Below are 21,986 nucleotides of genomic sequence, written 5' to 3' on the forward strand. Positions count from 1 at the left end.
ACTAAATAAGACTGTTGGCAAAATGAGACTTTCAAAGGGGAAGCTAAAAGAAAGAGCATAGCTAATTTAATTTAGGAAATTTCCAACACTGTGTATCAGGATTTGGGTGATGAGACACACAGTTTTGTTTATAGCATTGAACACCTGCCATGAGTGAAGAAGAAAATCAAAACTGAACAAAATTATTCATACCAAGAAGTCCGAAGTAGAATGTGAAACAATCTCTATGACTTTGTGAAAAGTAAAATAAAGATGATATTATTTAAAAACACTTTGATATAATATAAAACAAAAAACTGATAATGAATAATTGATAAAACTAATCATAGAATTTTTTATAACAATGACACAAAACCTGATATTTCCCTTCAAACACCTGAACAACTCCCAATAAAATTAAAGAATAAATCTCCCAAAAATGTAAACTTAAAACATAAAGAATTAGAAAGAATGATAAATGGAGATTCACAATATAGTTGGAGGAAATTGAAGAAATACATCCTAATGAAATTATTAGAGGTATATTTTAAAATGTATGTTAAAGTTCTCATCATAGCACTATTCATAAATCTAAAAAGTTATAAGTAATAATTGGATATGGTTATGTTTTTTATGGTGTTTGCATATCCTGGCACATAATATGGTAATTTTAAAAAGTTTATGAAACATTTTTTAGTAAATTGGAAAAATATTTTTGATGTGTCAAATTGAAAATTCTGAAGAGTAACTTACATATGATGTATAATTTCAGCTCTTTTCTAAAAATTGTATAGAACAAGAGTAAAAGTAAATGCAACAAACTACTAGTAGTTTTATAGTAATGAAATAGTGAAACAAGTCCTTTGACTTACTGCTTATGTTCTTATACATTTTCTCCATACCAGTAAGTTCTATATTTATGTTTTAAAATATTGACTTTCCACTAGGCATTGTGGCTCTGTCACTTTTCCATTCAGTTGATTATAGGTAGTGTGGCTGTATGTCTCAGTTTATGACTATTGTCCTGACATAATTATTAATATTGCCCCTTTCACTTTCACAGTGCCCTAGTTTGGACAGTAAATTATATGGTTATCTGAGATATAGGAAACCTAATTCTCATCCTGATTTTTACATTGATAGCCTACAAAATTCTGGATAAGTAACATATATATGCAAGATTTTGGTCCCTATTGTAAAATAGAACAATCTCTGTGCTGGTTAACTTCACAGGAATTTTGTGAGGACTAATGAAGATATATTTAGAAAATACTTTGAGATCCTCAGAGAAAAGTACTATGTTATTTTCACTATTACCTTTCTCTACTAGCTGGCTGAGTGGGAAGTCTAGGGAAATCAAGATTTTGTGAGTATCAGCAATGAAACCAAATCAGTCACACATGTTCTGGCAGCGCATTTTATACAAGTGCTTCAGAGTACAGAATCTAGTGAACGTAAAATTTCCCCTAACATTATAAATTAATAGAGACATATAGACTAAATTTTGACTCTAAATTGGCTCTTCAGTTAGGAGTTACGAGTAAATGTATTGAACTTCCCTTTCTGGGTGAAAATATTGTGCTCTATCAAATATTAACCATAAGGTGTGTTTGGAAGCTGAACAAAGACTGTTTCATTAAGCTTGAAAGGGACAGATCTAAGCCAGCCAGCACTCTGTAACCTGGCATCAGGCCTCTAAATCAAACTTACTATTTTAGAGGCCAATTAAATGCTTTAGTAACTCCGTAGAAAGGCAGCATCTTCAAAATATTTCTAACACCTTATAAATATGATACCTTGGTCTGGCACTAAAAGATATTTCTTGAAATTCTTACAAATCAAAATCAAACTCAATACATCAATCCAGTTCTGAGGCAGCAAAAAAGCAGATGAAAGGTAACAACAAAGCAGATTAAAGTTCTAGCAATGATTCCCCAAGTATAATGAATCCTTAGTTTGATTAAGACGCAGAGGAAGCATCAGGAAACAGTGCAGCCAAGTCTGGCTCTTTGTCCCTTTTTTCTCCCTAAAACTAACATCCTTGGGTTAACTATATAGTACCATATTTGATATTTTGAAGTTGAAACAATACTTTATTTTTTCTGACATTGCAAATGCATTACATATCACCAAGTTGTTTCTCTTTTCACAAGGGAAACTGTTCCCCTATCTAAAATTCATACCTTGACCTTAAATGTCTGTCTTTGAGAATAAATCATCTTTCTTCTCACTGTCTGTCAATTTGGTCTCCTACTCTTTGCGGTATACTGGAGGCAAGGATGGCATATCTGTATCATTTGCCTATTTGTCAGAATGAAACGGTTGTTCTTAGAGAGTGTTGAGCAGTTATTTATGCAAAGGTGAACTAGTTATTTAGTGTTTTACTAGGTGCAGAAGAGAAATAAGTGCTGAAAACTGACATTTCTTAAAATATTCATTTTCTTCCATTTTATTTTATTTTAGTTGGAACACAGATAAAAGGTACATTTTAATTCAATAAGGAATATAAGGATTTAGTTATAAATCTGTAAGAATATTTATATCTTAGAATTATTTTCACATTTCTGGTTCTAAGGAATTTAATTGAGTAAAATATTTTTAGAGCTTAGTATTTCTAAGTAAGAATTACATGAATATATATAGAAATTTTAAAAAATACAGCAAATGAGTGTTACCACACCTGGACTTGGGTCTGCTTGCCCACTGGCAGTAAAACCAATCTACTGACACCAGGTTGTGATGAAGGAAAGTACAGCATTTATTGCAGGGTGTGAAGCAAGGAGAATGGGTAGCTTATGTTCAAAAGACCCAACACCCTAATGGATTTCAGGGAAGGGTTTTTAAAGTCAGTGTGAGGGGGCGCTGCAGGGTGTGTGATCAGCTCATGCTCAATTCAGCCAATAGTGTGTGATTTGCTGGCATCAAGGTGAAGTTTCAAGTGTCATCAACCTTCTGGTTTCAACTGGTCTTGGCTCTATGTGCTTGCAGTCAGCAATTTTCATCTGGTGGGGGTCTGCTTCATGTAAAAACAACTTAGGAATGTGTGTTAGTCCTTTATCTCTATCTTTCAGGTAACTGGGAGTTCAGTGACTCTGCTATGTGGCTGGTTTATAGTCTAAATTTTAAACTCTTCAGCCAGCTTTTCGAGACTCAGGGGAGGCCTGGGAAACTAAAGCAAAAGGCTTTTACTTCAGAGGACAGGGTCACAGGGTCTTTTATTGTTTCAATCCCTCCTTTTCTTTGATACTCCTCAATCTTGAGGGGAACAGGTTCTGGACAAGGAAGAGATAAATTTTTGGATAGAGGGGTTAATCATAAACTCAGCAGAGGAACTCAGTTTTAGGGGGACTTGATTTTATGAGAAGATGATCTGAACTTGAGATGTGAAAAGCAATCATTTGGTGCTGTCATTTAATGATTTTTGTATTGCATTTTAGAAATTCTCACCTTTACTGTGTGTTCTTTTTCTTTTTTTAAAAGAAAGGGCTGTGTGCTCTTTTCACTGACTGCTACTTACATTGGGACAATTAGGGATATTAAATTTGAGTTCACTGGGTTTATGTTCTTTCTCACACAGGTTGAACATTGTGGCTGTAGCTGCTTCGAATGCATATTGAGTTAATCAGTACTATTTGGAGTTTTGTGAATATACAAACTTAAGCACTTTTTCTGATAAGAGACAATTTTGACTCCTGATTGTTTTCTTTTGTGTACATTTATATAGCACTAATCTCATGAAGTCAAGCCTTAGACCAGCATGTTATTGATTTGCACATTAAGCATATGATTACCTCTGAATTGCTTTCCTTTATGATATTCTCAGGTGCAAAATCTTGAAAGAGAGAATGCGGTCAGATTCATATTTGATTTGTTTGATAATCTTTTTGCCTCTCCTCGGTTTCAGTTGACATCACTTATGGAAAACTATAGCAGTGAGAGCTCTTAAAGTGGCCATGTTGTGACCTCTGGATATGGCAGCTATAGACTGCATTGACTTTGTCTTTTTGTATGGGGAGCAGGGAAGAGATTACTTGCCTACTACCCAAGCTCTAGTTTTGGTTACAATGCTTCTGCATAAGTGAAAATGGCACAGCTTCAGCGGGGTCCAGGTTGATGGTTATGGGTTTAAGATAGAATCTAATCACTAATTCATTCATAATATGCATCTTGGGGGTGACTGTGTAATGTGAGATACTGTGTGTGCTACACTCTGATGTTAAAATATGTATAAACTATGGCCTCAATTCTCAAAGTACTAATTGTGTTTGTGTGTATCGTGTGTGTTTTGATGGAGGATGAAGAAGGAGAGGAAGATTTAGGGAGATCACACACATGTACATAATTCATGATGAGTTCATTGGACAACTGTATACACACACACACACACACACACACACACACATACACACACCCACACCCCACATGGGGCCAAAACATAAAAGTGCAAAATCTACACTGTTAAAGGAATTATCACAAAACAAATACTTCAGTAACTACTAGAAACATTTTCTGCAAAATAGATCACTACCTCTTCCTTCATTTTCAAAGATACCCACTATTTGGAGTATTTTTTTCTTGGTGTTGTGAAATTTATATATCTACTCTGTGGTAGGCTGACAATGGCCCCCAAAGATATGTCCACATCTTAATCCCTTTAAATTTTACCTTATTGGAAAAAAGCATCTTTGCAGATGTAATTAGTTAAGGATTTTGAGATGAGGAGATTGTCCTGGGTTTTCTGGGTGGGTTCTAAATGTCATCACAATCTTCTTTATATAAGAGAACGCAGAAGGCAATGTGACAGTGGAAGCAAAGAGATTTGAAGATGTGATGCCGCTGTTTTTGAAAATGGAATATGGTGCCATGAGTCAAGGAATGTAACTCAATCGGCTGGAAGAGTCAATGAGCAGATTATCTACTAGAGCCTCCAAAGGGACTGCAGCTCTGTGAAATTGGGCTAGGGAAACTGACATTGGACTTCCAGCCTCTTGAACTATGAGAGAATAAATTTCTGTATTTTAAGTCACTAAGTTTGTGGTAATGTTTTAGAACAGCCACAGTAAACTAGCACACAGTCCTTTTTTGGGGGGGTCAGTGTTGTTACATGCTGTTCTAATTTGTTGATTTTCATTTTTGTATAGTATTCAGTATAAAGTTTTAAAATTTATTCTACCTTTTTTTTTTTAAACCAAATATTGCTGCTGTGAATATCTGAATATCCTTGCACATGTCTTATAGTATAAATGTGCAAGTGGGTAACTCACACATTTATTTTTTTCCCCAACAATGTTTGAGAATTATCATTGTTCTATATCTTCATTAATAGTTATTGTTGTTAGTATTGTTAATACTAGAGAATATGGTATGTGTACCGTGGTATCTCTTTATTGTTTAAATTGAATTTCCCTAATAAACAGTGAATAGCTTCTTATATTTATTGGATATATCAGGGCCAATACCAGGGTGAGTCAAGACAGACACCTAGGTACACAGTTTAAGGATGGGCTTATTTCTTCTCCTTTCTTATCCCATTTTGGTGCATTATTTCTACTTTGCAAGCAAAGAACACACAACTTATAATACATAACATGTTGTTCTTTCTCCTTTGTCCCCAAATTTGTTGTACCTTTGATCTACAGTTAAATCCATATCCATATCTATATCTGTGATAAGTGTATTGAATGTTGGAGGAATAGGCCTTTTAACATTACTCAGCCTTCTAATCCTTGAGTATGGCCTATTCTTTTTGTGGAGCTGATTAATTTTTTCATTACTCTTTCATAGTTTTCACTGTAGAGGTCTTACACATCTTTTGTTGATGTCATACGTAAGCATATAATTTTGTTGCTCTCTTAAATGACATTTAAAAAATTTAATTTTCTATTTGCTAGTGTATAGGTAGGCAGTTTTTACTTTTTGTGCATTTGTCATAATTTCAGCTATCTTATTAAATTTACTTTTTAATTCTAATTGTAGATAATTTTGGATCTTCTTTGTACTTTCTAAGAGTACGTGGTCCTCTTAGAAATAATATTTACATTTTCTTTGCAATCTTTATAAATGTCACTTCTTTTTATTTCATTATTGCACTGAGACCAGTAGAATATCTTTTGCAAATTTTTTGCTTTCTATAGAACCTGTATAATGTTCTGTCTTCAATTTATTGGTAAATTGTGTTCTTTCTCTTTGTGTCCCTGTCTATCTTTCTATCTTGCTCTTTTTCTGAAATAATTTAAACACATTATTATTCAAGAATTACAAAGGATATTTACCTATTTTTCAAGGAGAAACTTTTTCTCTATTGATATTTTTTCTCTTGTGTGTCTTTTTTTCCTCCTGGTGATTTCTTTTCTGTCATATCTCCACATGTGCCTATTTATTTGTATTTGTTTTGAATACTAGGTGTTATATATTTGAAAATAATTTGAGGTCTAGAAAAATGTGAACTTTCCTTAGAGAGGAATTAAATTTACTCTGCAGGAAGCTAAGGGAAGTAGCATTTCAGTGTTATTTTAGTGCAACTACAAATGTACACATGATCCAGACACTAATCTTGTGTACCTATGTAGGCTGGTTTTTCTGGAATGTAGTTCTTGGCCCCAACTCAAAACTTAGAGGGCCCGTTACTCAAATTTTTTACCCCATGCTACAAACACACAAAAATATACATATTTGGCTATCAGAAATACTCATCAGTTTCACAATCTATTTTATGACTTCCTAGAATTAACAGAAATCTTAAGCAGAAAGGGAGTTCTCAATGCCAAACTCACATTCTCTTGGATCTTGCTTTTGTAATCCTTCACTGTTATATTAACACAATGTCTTGAGGAAAATTTTCTTTTGCTCTCCCGAGACAATTGATATCAATTGAGTCTGTTATTATTGGTGGTAGAAGTCCTGGTGGTTTCTCTTTTATCTTCAGATTTTACATTTAGACAGTATCAATCTACATATCTTTATCAGGGATTATTTAGTTAGCACTCTTTGAGCCTTTTTTTTTTTTTTTTACTTTCTTTATGCAACCTATGGAGTTTTGTGGATTGCATTATTTTTATTTTGCCAGATTTTATAACTTATGTTCTGAATAAATGTTTTTAGTCATTTAATCTTAATTCCGTATTTTGTAGAATTTACCGTTTATCTCATCATTTTATAAAGTGTCTCTACTTCCTAGTTCTTTATTTTGGTTCATTCTTTGGTTGGCTAGGTTTTGTTGGGCTGTGTTCTCTCAGGTCTTTTATGTATGTTTGTAGCTTGAATGACCATTTAGGCATCATATAATTTTGGGGGTCATTCATAGGAAACTCCTAAGAATATTCTGATAACATAGCTTGTTGTCAGAAAATTAAGCAGGTTTTGTTTGTCTAGTCTAGTCAAGGCACCAAGAGTTACAACCACATTTACCTGCATAAGCAGTGACAACTATAGAAGGACTGCTGCCTTACCATCAGCAAATGTGATATAGGATCCTCTGGGAGACATTCTAATTTCAAATCAGTTAAAATGTAGAAAAGTACAGTTAGAGTCATTAAACATGGTAATTATCTGAATTTATAATGCACATAATCTTTGACTTAACATTTTTACCTATTATCTATAGCAGATATTCTCAGTTGTCTGACAGGATTGGTAACAATACCTTGCCAAGCCATGTGGGAGCCTGAAGCAAAAGGAAAAATCAGTAATACTGATTCTGTCTTTATTTTCAAATGTTGCTACGTTGCTCATCATGGATTTTTAAAAATTAACTTTGATTTAATAAAATATTGCATTAGAATATTATTTACCTTGATTACTGAGTCTTTTGGCACCTGAGGCAGGGGCCTCACTGCCCTACCCTAGATAGGTCCTGCACAAGACCTAGAAGTTTTACACTTATATCCACTTAGGAGCATTTAATAAACAGATGAGACTTTGCCCTTCTATATTTCTCTGTAGCTTACTACAAAGAAATGGTAAGAGTTATTGGCAGAGGACTACATTTTCATGGTGATAGTTCCAGAAAGATGCCTATATGACCCTGACTGCATTACAGAATTTAGAGATTCCTTGCTTCACTGCTTTATTTGCTCTTTGTCCTCTCCTGTTTGTTCCCCTTCCAGACAGCCAGATAATGGGCATTGGTATTAGACAAATAAGGAGAGAAATTCCACTTAGTGTGACCTTAGATGAGTTACTTTACTTGTCTGAGTCTCAATTTTCTCGTCTGTAAAATGAGGATGATTTTCAATTTATAAGGTTCTTGTGTGAATAAATATCATGTACAGAAAATCTATCACATGCTTAGTCCATAGCATGCACTTAATAAATATAATTTCTCTATTCTGCTCTTTTTCTTCCTATTCCTCAACTTGATACAATATGGTACCTACAGTGTATTATTCAGTTCTATCATATAGAACTGAAAAAAAATTTTTTTAAATGCTTCTGCATGTGTCTTTTATTGTTGTGATCATAAAGTGTAACATAGACCTCAATGATAGAGTTTCTCCATTTGGAGTTGTCCCAGTTATATTTAAAAACAGTTTAATACTTCAAACATGGCAAAAGGAAGGAGTTAGTTTGTTACTTATAATAAGAGGAGGGAAATAATCAATAGGATTATTAAACCCACTCTAACTCCTGATCTAAACCCCAATATTCAGTTAAATTATTATGATGATGCACAATTTTAGGAATTCATATTGCTGTTTCTAAAATCTCAATGTAGTCTTTAGTTGTTGGAAAGAGAAACAAGGAAAAAAAAGAAAAATTTATTTTACTTCCTAAACTTCTTCTCACTCATTAGGCTATAAAAAGTTATTTACATAAAATAACAAAAATATCAGGAACTTCATCTTAAATGAACTTGAGCAAACCGTGTCCTAATATTTGTGGAACAAAATGTAAGCCTCAGTTCTTAAATTATTTTGAAATCACATAAGCGTTTGTTTGAAATTTTAATGAACAAGACATATATCAAATAACTGTAATTAATATCAAAAATATGAAAATTTGACACTGATTCTCAGATACCCAATGTAGAAACCCAGCCTCATAAATAGTAAGAAAAATGTACTGTCCATCATTATTTAAATTTGTTTAAAAAATAAAACAACAGTATCTGAAAAAGAATTACTAATAGAAAGTAATAAATAATATTTGAATTATGAACTAAAAATTTGCAGGACATATGTGTTAAAATGTTTGCTTTAAAATAAAAAACATAACATTATCAGAAGTTTTATAGTGTTCTCTATGTTATTCAGGCTTACTTGCAATAGAATATGAATATTCTTTTTAGACAGGTAAGTCAGTACTAACTATGCCATAAATCTTTTCTATGGATTGTATTTAAATTACATCAGTTTTGAACGAACACATTTAATTAAAGCCAATAAATTGAGTTGTCCTTCTACAATTGTTATTCTTTTTAAAAATACAATAAATAGCAAACATGTTCATTGGGGCTTGTTGTAATCATGGCGTGAATAAACCATCATTTAATGTTTCAACAAGAAAATGTTTCTCCATTAAAGAACTTTAAGATTTCTTATTTCAGTTAGTGTTTCTTGCATAATGGCTCAAGGAAAAGTTTCTTTTTCAGTTAGTTTCATATTTCTCATTTATTGAGGGGTTTTGAGATCAGATTGCAATTTTTAAAAACCCAAAACATGGTCTCAAGTAATGGTGAAAAGTTACCACCTTGGTGACTATAGGGAGCAAGATTGCATGTGGTTTGATTTATATCTTTCATTTCTGTCCAGTATGAAAAAATATCCTTCAGAGGTAAGAAAAAACACTGTACATCAGGAGAAAATTTTGATGAAGAGCAGCAGCAATGGTTTGTAAAAGCTCTCCTGAAAGACGGGAAAGCTTTATTTTAACTAGACACAATGATTTTTTAGGAGGGGCGAGGGAGAGTATAAGTGAGGGAACAAGGAAGGGACCTGACAGTATCAGTCACTGATGCCAGTTCTTGAAACAGATTCTTCCAAATTGGTTGGAGGTTCACAAGTCCTGAGGCCCTTTCCAAAGATTTTGGTTTGATTTCCAAATAAAATATTTATATTTTCCATTATTTGTCTTATAACTAGAAAATTAAAATGAGAATTTGGGCTTAAAAAAATTCCTACATATAAATGAAGTTAAAATGCCAAGTGTGGGGGCTTCCCTGGTGGCGCAGTGGTTGAGAGTCCGCCTGCCGATGCAGGGGACGCGGGTTCGTGCCCCGGTCCGGGAGGATCCCACATGCCGCGGAGCGGCTGGGCCCGTGAGCCATGGCCGCTGAGCCTGCGCGTCCGGAGCCTGTGCTCCGCAACGGGAGGGGCCACAACACTGAGAGGCCCGCGTAACGCAAAAAAAAAAAAAAAAAAAAAAAAAAAATGCCAAGTGTGCACACATATGCAAAGTTTTATTGAGAATAAAATTTATCCCTAGAGAGGATTTTAATACAAGCAAGGAGAAGCTCTAGGAAAACAGAAAGGAGAGGGATGAGCTAACAGAACTGATGTAGCAGAATTTGATACAAATTAAATATAGATGTAAAAGGTGTTATCAGTTTTATTTTCTCTAGATCTTCCATGTTTTCACAAGATTTGTGAGATTTTTTTTTAACCTTTCTGAAAATCAAGATTCCTTCATGTTCCAGTATCATTCTGAAATACTGTCTTAGTTTTTTATTGCCACCATATTAAATTATATCAAGCTTAATTGCTTAAGCAACATAAATGATTACCTCACAGTTCTGTAGGTCAGAGGCTCACAAGGTCCAAATCAAGGTGTCAGCCAGTGGAGCTCCTACTGGGAAGCTTTAGGAAAGAATTTGCTTCAAGTTCATTCAGGTATTGGCAGAGTTTGTGGTTGTTGGTCACCATTTCCACTCTTTTGTGAAGTTGTAGATCGCTGTTTCCTTGCTAGTGTCAGCTTTAGTTCCTGGAGGCCTGATTCCTGTCTTTCCCTGTGAACCCCTACATCTCAAAACTAGCAAGGCACATAGAATCCTTCTCACTTGGAATCTTCTCAGTTTCTCCTTCTGCCATCTCTCTCTTTTTCCAGTTGGAGTAAGTTCTCTGCTTTTAAGAGTCTGTGTGGTTAGATTGGGCCCACCTGGATGACAGAAGCTAATCTCCCTATCATAAGGTTAATAAACTTAATTACAGCAATAAACTTCCTTTTACCACATGCACTGACTCCAGAAATTAGGGTGGAGATATCTTTGGGAGCTATTATGCAGACCACAAATGCTAATCTGGTGATAATTTGTTCATTGCCTGCTATTTGGCCAGTACCTCACTGAAATTTATACTCTTTGCATTTTGTTAAAAATTCACCCTCTGGGCTGAAGCACAATAATAAGAGAATATCTAGATCATTAAAAATGAAAATCATGTTAACAGACTAAGAAGAATATCAGAAATCATTGGTTTTTGACTAATGTATAGAATTTTACTTTCCTAGGTTTTTAAATATTGATTTTTTTTTATCTTCTCCTTTTTAACTGTAGTATACTTTGGATACAGTGAAACACATACATCTTAAGTCATTGTTCAAAGACTCTTGACAAAAGCCTACACCTGAGTAACCCACACTCTAGTCAAGACAATATTTTCATCACCTCAGAAATGTCGCATGCCACATTCTAACCAGTTCCCATCATCTCAACTGTTGTTCTGATTTCTATCACTGTAGATTGATTTTTCCCATTCTAAAACTTTATATGAATATTATCTTACAGTAGGCACTTTTTGTTTTTGATTATTTTTACTCAGAGTATTTTGGAGATTCTTCCATGTCATTGTATGTATGTATGTCATTGTATGTATGCAGCTTATTTCTTTTCATTACTGTATTATTTATGACTACTTTTCAATTCTTCGATTATATCACATTTTTAAAATTAATTTTCTTATTTTTGGGTATTTGCATTCTTTTCAAATTTTGGTTATGAGAACAAAGATACTGTTACCTTCATTACTGCTGAGCTTGATAATATTTCATAATCATTTTCTTAGAATTATGTACAATTTATTTATTTAAAAAGTCATATTGAATTTAGAGGTCAATATTTTTTAGATTACCTTCCCAAAGACATATACTACCAATTGAGGCCCTCCTTTTATTTTGGTGGATATAAGCACATATACACTTGCAGTTATCCAGAAAGATGGAAAACATAATAGGAAATGTGATTAGTTTGAGTCAAGAAACTACTGTCATTATCATAAAATAATTGCTAGATTCTCCAGTTTATAAACTTGCTGACATTGCTGTAGAAGATATAGGAAAACAATCTTCATTATATAGTATTTACAGAGACGAGTTTTTAAAGTTGATAAAACACTTTTCCAGGATTTTCTTACATATTTTTTAGGTATTCAATCAGTGGGTCCTATGTAGTTGATACATTATATATAATATCAAAGGAGTGAGGTTTTATGCTATTTATTTATCTGGAAAAGTAAATTCCTTTAACACATAAGTTTTCATCTCTGTTAGGTAAGTGACCAGTCTGATAAGCTGGCACCAACTCTAAATATTTGAAACAATTCTCTTCGAAGTCTTACAATAGAACTTACATTCTCAAATGCTTTTATTATTGTAATGAATAAACTGTAAAATAAGATTCCCAGAATGATATAAAAATCTAAATCAAGCTAATATTATGGGCAGAAATTATCCTGATTTTTGTTGGTAATTTGCATGTTTTTTTTCCCTAGAACATTGAGAAACAAGATAAAACCTAAACTTTTAATTAATGAATAGACTTCCAAAAATAAATTTCTGAAAATAAAATTTTTTTGAGAACTTGGAGAGAATAGGATGCCTCAATATATTAAGCTAACTAATCAAATGCAAAAAGCTAAAGACCTTTGTTAAACTGGCACCAATAATTCAAAGAACCAGAGCTAAGCAGTGTTTGATTTATACCCAAGTAATGAGAAACTTAAGAGGAAGACATTCCTAGAATAGATTTTAAGTTTCTCTTTGTTTTTGGCAACAAAACTGAAATCAACCTAAAGATCTTTTTGAAGAGTTCATATTCACATTCAGGAATAACTAAGCACATAACTTTCAAACCTACTTAGTATAATGGGAACTTTCATGATCTGCTTTCTTCTAGATGAAATACAATTGTTTGGATAAAGACATCCCTATACTTACCTGGTTTCAAAACTTGTACAAGCAATTTATCATAATAAACCCATACTTTAACCTTTTTTCTTCTCCTTTGTCCTACCATGGGTGTTCTCAGGTTCTTTCATTACACCTCTAAAGAGCAGGAAGTAAGACATGGAGAACAAAATAAACTAGATAAGTCTTAGGGATCCAAAAACCTTTTCTCTAGCTGGTATGGAAGCTCATGTTTCAATAAGAAGGTGTGATGACTCTGTTTTGAAAAAAAAAAAAAAAAAAAAGCCTTGGATATATTAAGTTCCCTGACAAACATCATTGGATATGACAGTTACTAAGTACAACAATAGCTTAAAGTTGTCAGATAAGGATAATAAAAAATTATATCTTTTCCTGTTGAAACTTTTTATTCTTTGTTGTTGCCACTATTGCTTAAGGTAAACATGCCCCACTTCCCCACCCGGTTCCTTCTAGCACCAACTAGTAATAGGCTATTAAAAACCAGCCCAAACTTCATTCTTTTTTGAAGTTCTATTCATTCGGCAGTTAATATGTAAACTGATTATTTCATATGTTTTAACAAAAACCCATAATTTGCTTTATGTGCCAGAACTTGAGGAATTAATGATAATTCAAATGGGTATCTGTGAAAAAAAATCTTCTCAATTTCCTATCCTGTTATTGCCAGAAGTTTTATAAAATCTTGGAGAAAGACTGGAATTTCTTGTTATTCTGAGACTACATACACATTTTTACAACATTAATTAAAAAAAAAAATCTAAGACAACTTGCAATAGACCTGTACAAAGTCATTGACCAAATTACCTCTGTCAGTTGTTTTAGGAAGCAAATGCTGTTTCATGGGAATGGGGTGGGGGTGGGGAGAGGAAAGAATTACTGAATTAATTACTGAAAAGAAAGGACAATAATCCTTAATAATATTCTCCAATTTTGTATCATTTCCATGCCTTAAAACCTGATAGGTATTTTAAATGTTTTTTGTGGTGCTTGTGGTCTTGAAGCAATGCTTGAAACTTCCCAGTAGAGCAAGGATTGCTCTTCTACAGTCCCTGCCAGTACTGCCACTGTCACCACATGTAGAGATACAAACTTGGGAGTACTGACACACTTAAGGAGGCAAGGTACATGTTCACACACACCAATCTATGTGCCCATGTGATTGTTTCGAATTATTCCTTACTGTTCCCTTTGATACATCTGACATACATTTTACTTCTACATATGTTCTATACCACACATTATTTTTCATTAAACAGTCATGTTTTTTAAATAAATTATGAAACAAAAATATCTTTTTTTGTGTTATCCACATATCTCCCATTTCTGACACTCTTGTCTTTGGTAGATTTGAGTTTACATTTTGTATCACTACTCTTCTTATACAAAGGCCTCCTTTAACATTTCTCCTAGTACTGTTCCATTGGTAACAAATTCTCTTACCTTTTATTTTAATCCAAAAAAATTGTTCATTTTGCCCTTGCTTTTCTTTTTTTTTTTTTTTTTTTGCGGTACACGGGTCTCTCACTGTTGTGGCCTCTCCCGTTGTGGACAACAGGCTCCAGATGCGCAGGCTCAGCGGCCATGGCCTACAGGCCCAGCCACTCCGCGGCATATGGGATCTTCCCGGACTGAGGCACGAACCCGCATCCCCTGCATTGGCAGGCGGACTCTCAACCACTGTGCCACCAGGGAAGCCTTGCCCTTGCTTTTGAAGGTTGTTTTTGCTGGGTTTATAGTTCTGGAATGATACTTCTTTTCAGTTCTTAGAATATTTTTTTCAGTTGTTACCTGGCTTAAATTTGTTCTGATGAGAAATTAGTATTCATTATCATCTTTCCCTTTTGTATTATGTGTCTTCCCAGTTGGCTACATTTAAGATTTTAAAATTTTCATTTCTCTCCTGGTATTCCTTATATCTTCTCTCTCTTCCATCTTTTCCTTTAAATCTTTGCTATATTTTAATACTTGATATAATACTTGATATATGCTTATCTGCTATTGACAACATCCTGGTTATCTGCAGGTCTGCTTCTATAGCTTGTTTGTTCTGATTATGTCACAGTTTCCTGTGTTTTTTTAATTTTTCATGTTTAATGGTTTTTTTAAAATTTGATGCTTCATATTTTCCAGGCTATATTATTGAGAGTCTTGATTTTTATTTTCTATGAACTTCTGTTGAATTTTGTTCTGAGCAAGCAATTAATTTACTGTCAGATAAGCCTGATTCAGTTATACTTGATTTTAAGCTTTCTAAAACTTAGAGCATTTCTTTGGATGGGGCTAGACTATCCCTAATTATTCATTACTCTTCTGGGTTCTTAAAAACCTGGGGATGCTTGGTGAGATCTTTTCACTTTGGTTAGTTGAAACTCTCATGCCTCCCAACATTGTATGACCACTCAGCTAATTGGTACTCAGTAACTGTTCTCTCTCTGGCCTTGTGGAATCTTACCCCGTGTACACACAATTTGGTATTCAGTCAAAACTGAAGAAGATCCGTATGTATGGTTTTGGATCTCCTCCTTGTTGCAGCTCTTTCCTCTCTGGGACCTTGCTCATATTCATAAATTCCAGTCACCTCAGCTTCATCATATAATCTTTCTCTATCCAGAAAAATTCCTTCTATTTGGGTTTCTCCTTCCTTACTGAAGTTTTAAAAGTAGCTGTATATAGAAACCCAGCTTTAAATATGGAGTTCACTGTAAGAATCACTACTCTATACTGTTTGCTGTACAATGCTTGGAAACTATTGCATCATATATTTTATCTAGTTTTATAGTCATTTATTGCAGAAGAATAAGTCTGAAATCCATTATTTTGTTATTACTAGAACCAGAAATCAAACACTTTGGTTTTAAAAGAGCATGTATTATGTACCTGCTATCTGCTGTGTACCATACTAAATGTTTTCAAATACATAATCAAGTCAGCCTTTACTATTTGCTATTCACCAGGTAGGGCTTACATTTTATTATTTTGGGAGGGAAGGAGACCTAGGGCAGACTTTTATTCACCACTATGCATTTTCTCATGCTGAATATGTTTGGTATGTTATCTGTTTATCTTGTGGGATTTATGGCATCTTTTTTCTGCATTATTTTCCTAATTCATCTCCCAAACCAACCCTACTTTCCCAACCTTATATTTTCATAAAATGCTCTTTGATTCACCTCTATTATAGCATTTGCCATGTTGAAGTATAGCTATCTCTTTATGTACTGTAAACCCTAGCAAAATTTTAGGCTGCAGTTGCCTCTCTCTCATCTTTGAGTCTAAGCGTGTAACACTGTCTTGCACACATTAGGTCACCTTTAAGGGCTGCTATATTGAATATGTTCTATCTAATTTAACTCACATAATAACATTGTGAGATAGATTATATAATTATCATTATTTTTAGTAAAAGAACTAAGACCAGATTTGTTATATTTTTTTATTCTAAGTTGCTAGAGTCAGTGATATAATTTCATTCAATTACAGAACATCAGAATTGGAAGAGTCAATAAAGCTTAATTAGTCTAACTCCCCATTCAATGCCCAAATTTCCTCTACAGCATCTATAACAACAAAACTCTATTATGACCCTTCTATTTACATTTCTAACCCTTAATGCAATCAAAATCTGATTGTTACCATTAATTTCTTATAGTAGTTCAAATTTGCTATTCTAAAACTTCTATATACCATTTCTTTCTCTACCAGTTATTACAGTATAAAATTTCTATCCAAGGTCATCTACGGTCAAGCCTTCAAATATTTGAAGACAGCTCTAATATCACCATAAAATCGTCATTTCAAGCTAAACATCTCTAGTTGTTTACCTGCTGTTGGTATAACTTGGTTTCTACTCCTTACATCAAATACTCCACAGTTGTAGCTCAATCTTTTAAGGAATCCCAAACTACAAAACACACTATCTTATATGATCACATAGATTACTATGAGACTGTTATCTTAGGTGTTATTACAAAGTTCTTATTTAATTTCCAAGTTAAACAACATAACAACATAAATAAAGGGTATTTTCCCTCTGGTAACTGGAAGAGTTAGAGTAGTATTATTTACAGATGGAAGCCTAGGAGCAGTCTTCCTACAGGACATTAGGCTACCTTTTCAAGAGGTGGATCATATATAAATTTTTCCAGTTATGTGCCCTCTTGCTCCAATCCTGTTTCTCCCTTATGCTCCTTTGACTAGTGAACAAAAGGAAATAAGAGAGGCAGTGATTGAGTTATATGTGAAATATACTCAATCTTTTTTCTGACCACTGGTCTAGATGAATAAGCAATAAAACATAGAGGTGAATATGGATTTATGAGTGTAGAATTAGGGAATACATATTTCAAAAATTAATTCTACTATCTTAAAAAAGAGCTTTCACTATAAATCACCAGCTGGTGGGTGGGAATTGCACATAATGGAGAAAATATGGACTAAAAGAGATTATTAACAGGTATTACAGAGAATTGACATTTTAACTGAGTGAAATAAGTGAACTCTTGGCTAGATTGAAAGTTTAGATTCTGGTTGACTGTAGTTTTCTCTTCAATTCCAGAAATATGACAACTCCCAATTTAGAACAAAGACCCAAATTCACAAAAATGAGGAAAGAACCCTCTCTTTTACCCAGTAGAGGAAATTAACATAGCCATCAAATCATCCATAATGCCATTATTTTGAGATTTTCTTTCCACTGTAATAGGCAGTGAACTTTCAACAATACCTCATTTAATTCTTTGGTGTGTATTAGAAACCCATAATCTTTCTCTGCAAATTTGGAAGTCCCTTTCTCATACAAGCATGCACATGCACTCACATGTGTGCATGTGCATGTGTGCACACAGATACATTAAGAATGCACCAACATTTGGCTTTACACTCTGTATTGGCTCAAATCTCCATTCGCCTTCAGATTTATCCTCAGACTTTGGGAGACCAAATTAGACAAACCTACTCTACCTTCATTTCTAGCATCCTTGAACTTAGGCGGGATCAATGATCTCACAATCCTTCAGATTAACTATAAATATTTGAATATTTACTTTGAAAGGTTGATTTGTCTAAGTGGAATCTTAAAATCTTCAGTTAAAGAAAACTGTGTGATATGCATACAACCTCGGAACTCCTTTGTCATGAATCTGTGCAATATGAATCAGCAACAATTATATGTTACAGTGTCTGCTGGAACAAACCTTAATAGCAATACTTTGCATAGCAGGACTTACTGGCATCCAGTGCCTGTTTGCAGAGAAATTAATTGTTTGCTGGAATTTGCTGAGGAAGTAGCCACTGTAATATACCATTAGAATGTACATGTTTCTTATAGGATACATGCTGTGAAGACCTTCTTGTCATCTTAACCTGGGTAAGTTGCTGAAATTAGTGTGCATGATGAAAGTTTAGATGTGACTGAAAATTCAGAGACAAGTGTTTTTTCTTGAAAGCCAATTTAATTCTTCCATTGCCACATTTTAAAAACTAAGACATTGACAAATATTCTCAAGTGATTTCATGGAGCAATTAGTGCAGGCAAATACAGAATAAAAAGATGTAAGTCAGGGTAACAATCCTAATTCTGCTTCTGAAAATATTGTCAGTATGCAAAGCTTTGGTTGGTGGGATTGTTACCAAGAAGGGGGACCCCTTCCAAGATCCAAGAGTGGGCTCTTGTCTAATGCTTGGAAATGAATTGTCTGAGGAGACACACATGGCTGACAAAGCAAAAGACTTTATTGTGAAGCAGCGCCTGGGTGGAGAACAGTAGGGTAATGGAACCCAGGAGAACTGCTCTGCCACATGGCTCGCAGTCTCAGGTTTTTTGGTAACTGGATTAGCTTTCTGGGTCATCTCTGGCCAATCATCTTGCTCGTGCCCATATTTGGTCTGACTCAGGGTCCTTCCTGGTGGTGCATGCATCTCTCAGCCAAGATGGATTCTAGCATGAGAATTTCTCGGAGGTTGGCAGGACATATTATGGCCTGGCATCTCCTCCTTCCTTGTGGCCCCTCCTGAATTCTCCTGGTTAGTTTTACGAGGCAGCACTATGTTCCTTCTCCGGACCTCCTGTTGTGAGACAGTTCATGCAAGTGGTTATTATAGTGCCTGGCCAAGGTGGGCAGTTTCGGTCAACAGTTCCCTAGCAGGATTGCACCAATGAAACTGTGTCATCACCATCAACCCTATTTGCAGGATCCAGAATTTTCAAATCTGTACCATAGTCTTTTAATATCATAGAGGGGGAAATCCAATAATTTGGTGGCAACGTCATCATAAGTACAATATTGGAAAAGGTAGTCAAGTTAGCATCTACCTGTGCTGTTGCTCACAGAAGCAATATAGCAGCTGACAGTGCTAAGAAATTATTGTCTTGAACAACATCAAGCTTTACATTTTTGTTTCTAGAATTTCATTAACAAAATTGCAGTTACAGCTGAGTTTGATAAAATTTTGGATTCATTTTGTGATAGTAGTATTTAGCTTCTGGTGAACAATGACTTTGACACTCAGCCTTTCAGCATTTGACCAAAAATTTATTTCGTTCATCCCTACTTTATAGATATTTGCAAATTTAAAAGTCAGTTTTAGTTTTTTTACTAGCAACCTTCGTAAGAGATACGTACATACACATAGATTCATAGTCTAATAGTCTGATGGGAAACAAACCCAAATGTATACATACAGGGATATATTATAGGAAAATGTAAAAAAATAGAACCATTCAAAGGAGAAATGATTACATAAGATGACAAAATTCAAACTAAGCATATCTTTACTAATATATGTAAATGAAATAAAATTAAAAATTAGAAAAAAACCTCATATTGGACAAGAAAAAAATGTGTTGGTTATCCTGTTTCTTCCAGCACATCCCTTCTCCAACTTTTGCTGGTCTGCTGTGTGCTCTGGGAGGCAGACTGCAAACTCTGTCTCTTGGTCCCCCTGCCAGCTGGCTTGTAGTCAAACCGGGTTGATTCAAGATACTAGCAAGAGATCAGAGAGCACGAGGAGAAAGAAAAATCATGGCACTTCTTCCCTATGTCCCTGATGATTATACAGTACAGTTTCTACCAAATAACCTTTCTCAGCAGGACTAGCTCTTCCTGGACTTAAATAATGCTATCTACACCCCTTGTCTTTTCAGGTCTAAATATTGTATGTTAAGAGCTTTTCACTGTTTCTGGTCTCTGAGTATTGCAGCATCCTTTGCTGAGTCCCTGAATCCTGCTCACATTGAGGTAAATAGTCCCTTCACTAAAGTCTGTAAGGTGGACCTTTGAAGCAGAAATCAGTTTCTTGCAAGGATGCTGACTGATATAGTGGCTATTACAAAGTGAGGTATATAAGAATATCCCCTTTACAGAGAATGCCAAGCAACTGCATTTTGTACTGCCTACCATACAGAAAGAACCCTTTCAGCAGGTCTAGTTGGTCCAATAGCTCCCCTGCCATGTAAGCATAATGACTCATTAGATCTAATGGTACTGGAAGTCTCTGTGACTGAGAGAGATGCTGTTTGAAGTTTCTAGCTAGGTCCTAGAAGAGAATTGCACGTTCATTTGCCTAATTTTGAAGCAAAGCCACACCTCCTTCTGCCAAATATTCTCTATTTGAAAAGCAGTTTCTGACTTGCTAACGGACCCAGGAAGAAATATCATTAAAATACTTGAGAATGGGACAGCAGGTAACTGTGTGCTTTGAAGTGTTCATGCCAACTGGGTGCTATTGCTCTCTGAGTTATCAAATCTTAAAGTGCATGTACATTAGCATTATAAGTGATAAAATGGAAATTATTTATATGAAACGGTCTGAACAGGTATGGGAGTCACAAGTACATTGTATGATCAGGTAACTCAGACTCCTACAGTCTATTCCTTATTTGCTGAATCTCCCTCAACCCATATTTGTATTCATCAGAAAATCCTCTGAAGAGAAGGTGCTCAGTAATCAAATGTGTCAAGTGTATGACTTCTCCCATAGATGGTTGTCTGTAAACCTCTTTTACCAGTGACTCTAGTGCTTACTTATTGGGACCATGTAGTAATCATGGTAGCATGGCTGGTGAATATGCATTAACTCAACAAAATGGACTACTCTTTAGCAAGCTTGATTTGGTAACTATCACTAGTGTCCAACCAACCAGTGCCAGAGGCAATGCTGAACTCCTGATATGCCACCATTCCATAGGGACACCAGCCTGGTGGCAGGGTGATTACATTGAACTCTTTACATTATGGAGTAAGCAATGATTAGTCCACATAGAAACAGATACACATTCTGGAAATGGGTTCCTGTTTTCCTGCCCTCCGTGCTTCTACCAGTATCGCCATACATGGCCTTATAGAATGCCTCACTCATTGCCATAATGTCCAAAACTACATTGCCTTTGATCAGGAAACTCATTTTACAGCAAAAGAATTGTCACAGTAGATTCATAGCCATAAAACTCATGTTTCCCCACATGTCTCATCGCCAGTAAGCAGTTGGCCTGATAGAATGAGGGAATGGCTTCCTGGAGGCTCAGTTACAGTGCCAGTTGGGAGACAGTATTGTTTGAAATTGTGGTACTGGCCTAATAGATTATACCATCAGCCAATACATGGTTCCATATGCTCAAAAGCCAGAATATGAAGGTCCAGGAACTAAGAGGTAGAATTGAGAGGAATCTTTCTCATTATTTTACCTAATATCCTATTTACAAAATTTTGTTTATCTTCCCTGAAACCTTGTACATACTGGTGACTTTGAAGGTTTTGCTTTCCAAGGAAGGAAGACTTCTGCCAAGAAATACAGCTGTGTCTCTATTAAATTGAGATTTGAAATTGCACCCTTGTCATTTTTCACTTCTCGTGCCATTGTCCTAACTGGCAAAA

This window comes from Physeter macrocephalus, chromosome 11, assembly GCF_002837175.3.
Source record: "Physeter macrocephalus isolate SW-GA chromosome 11, ASM283717v5, whole genome shotgun sequence".
NCBI lineage: Eukaryota > Metazoa > Chordata > Mammalia > Artiodactyla > Physeteridae > Physeter > Physeter macrocephalus.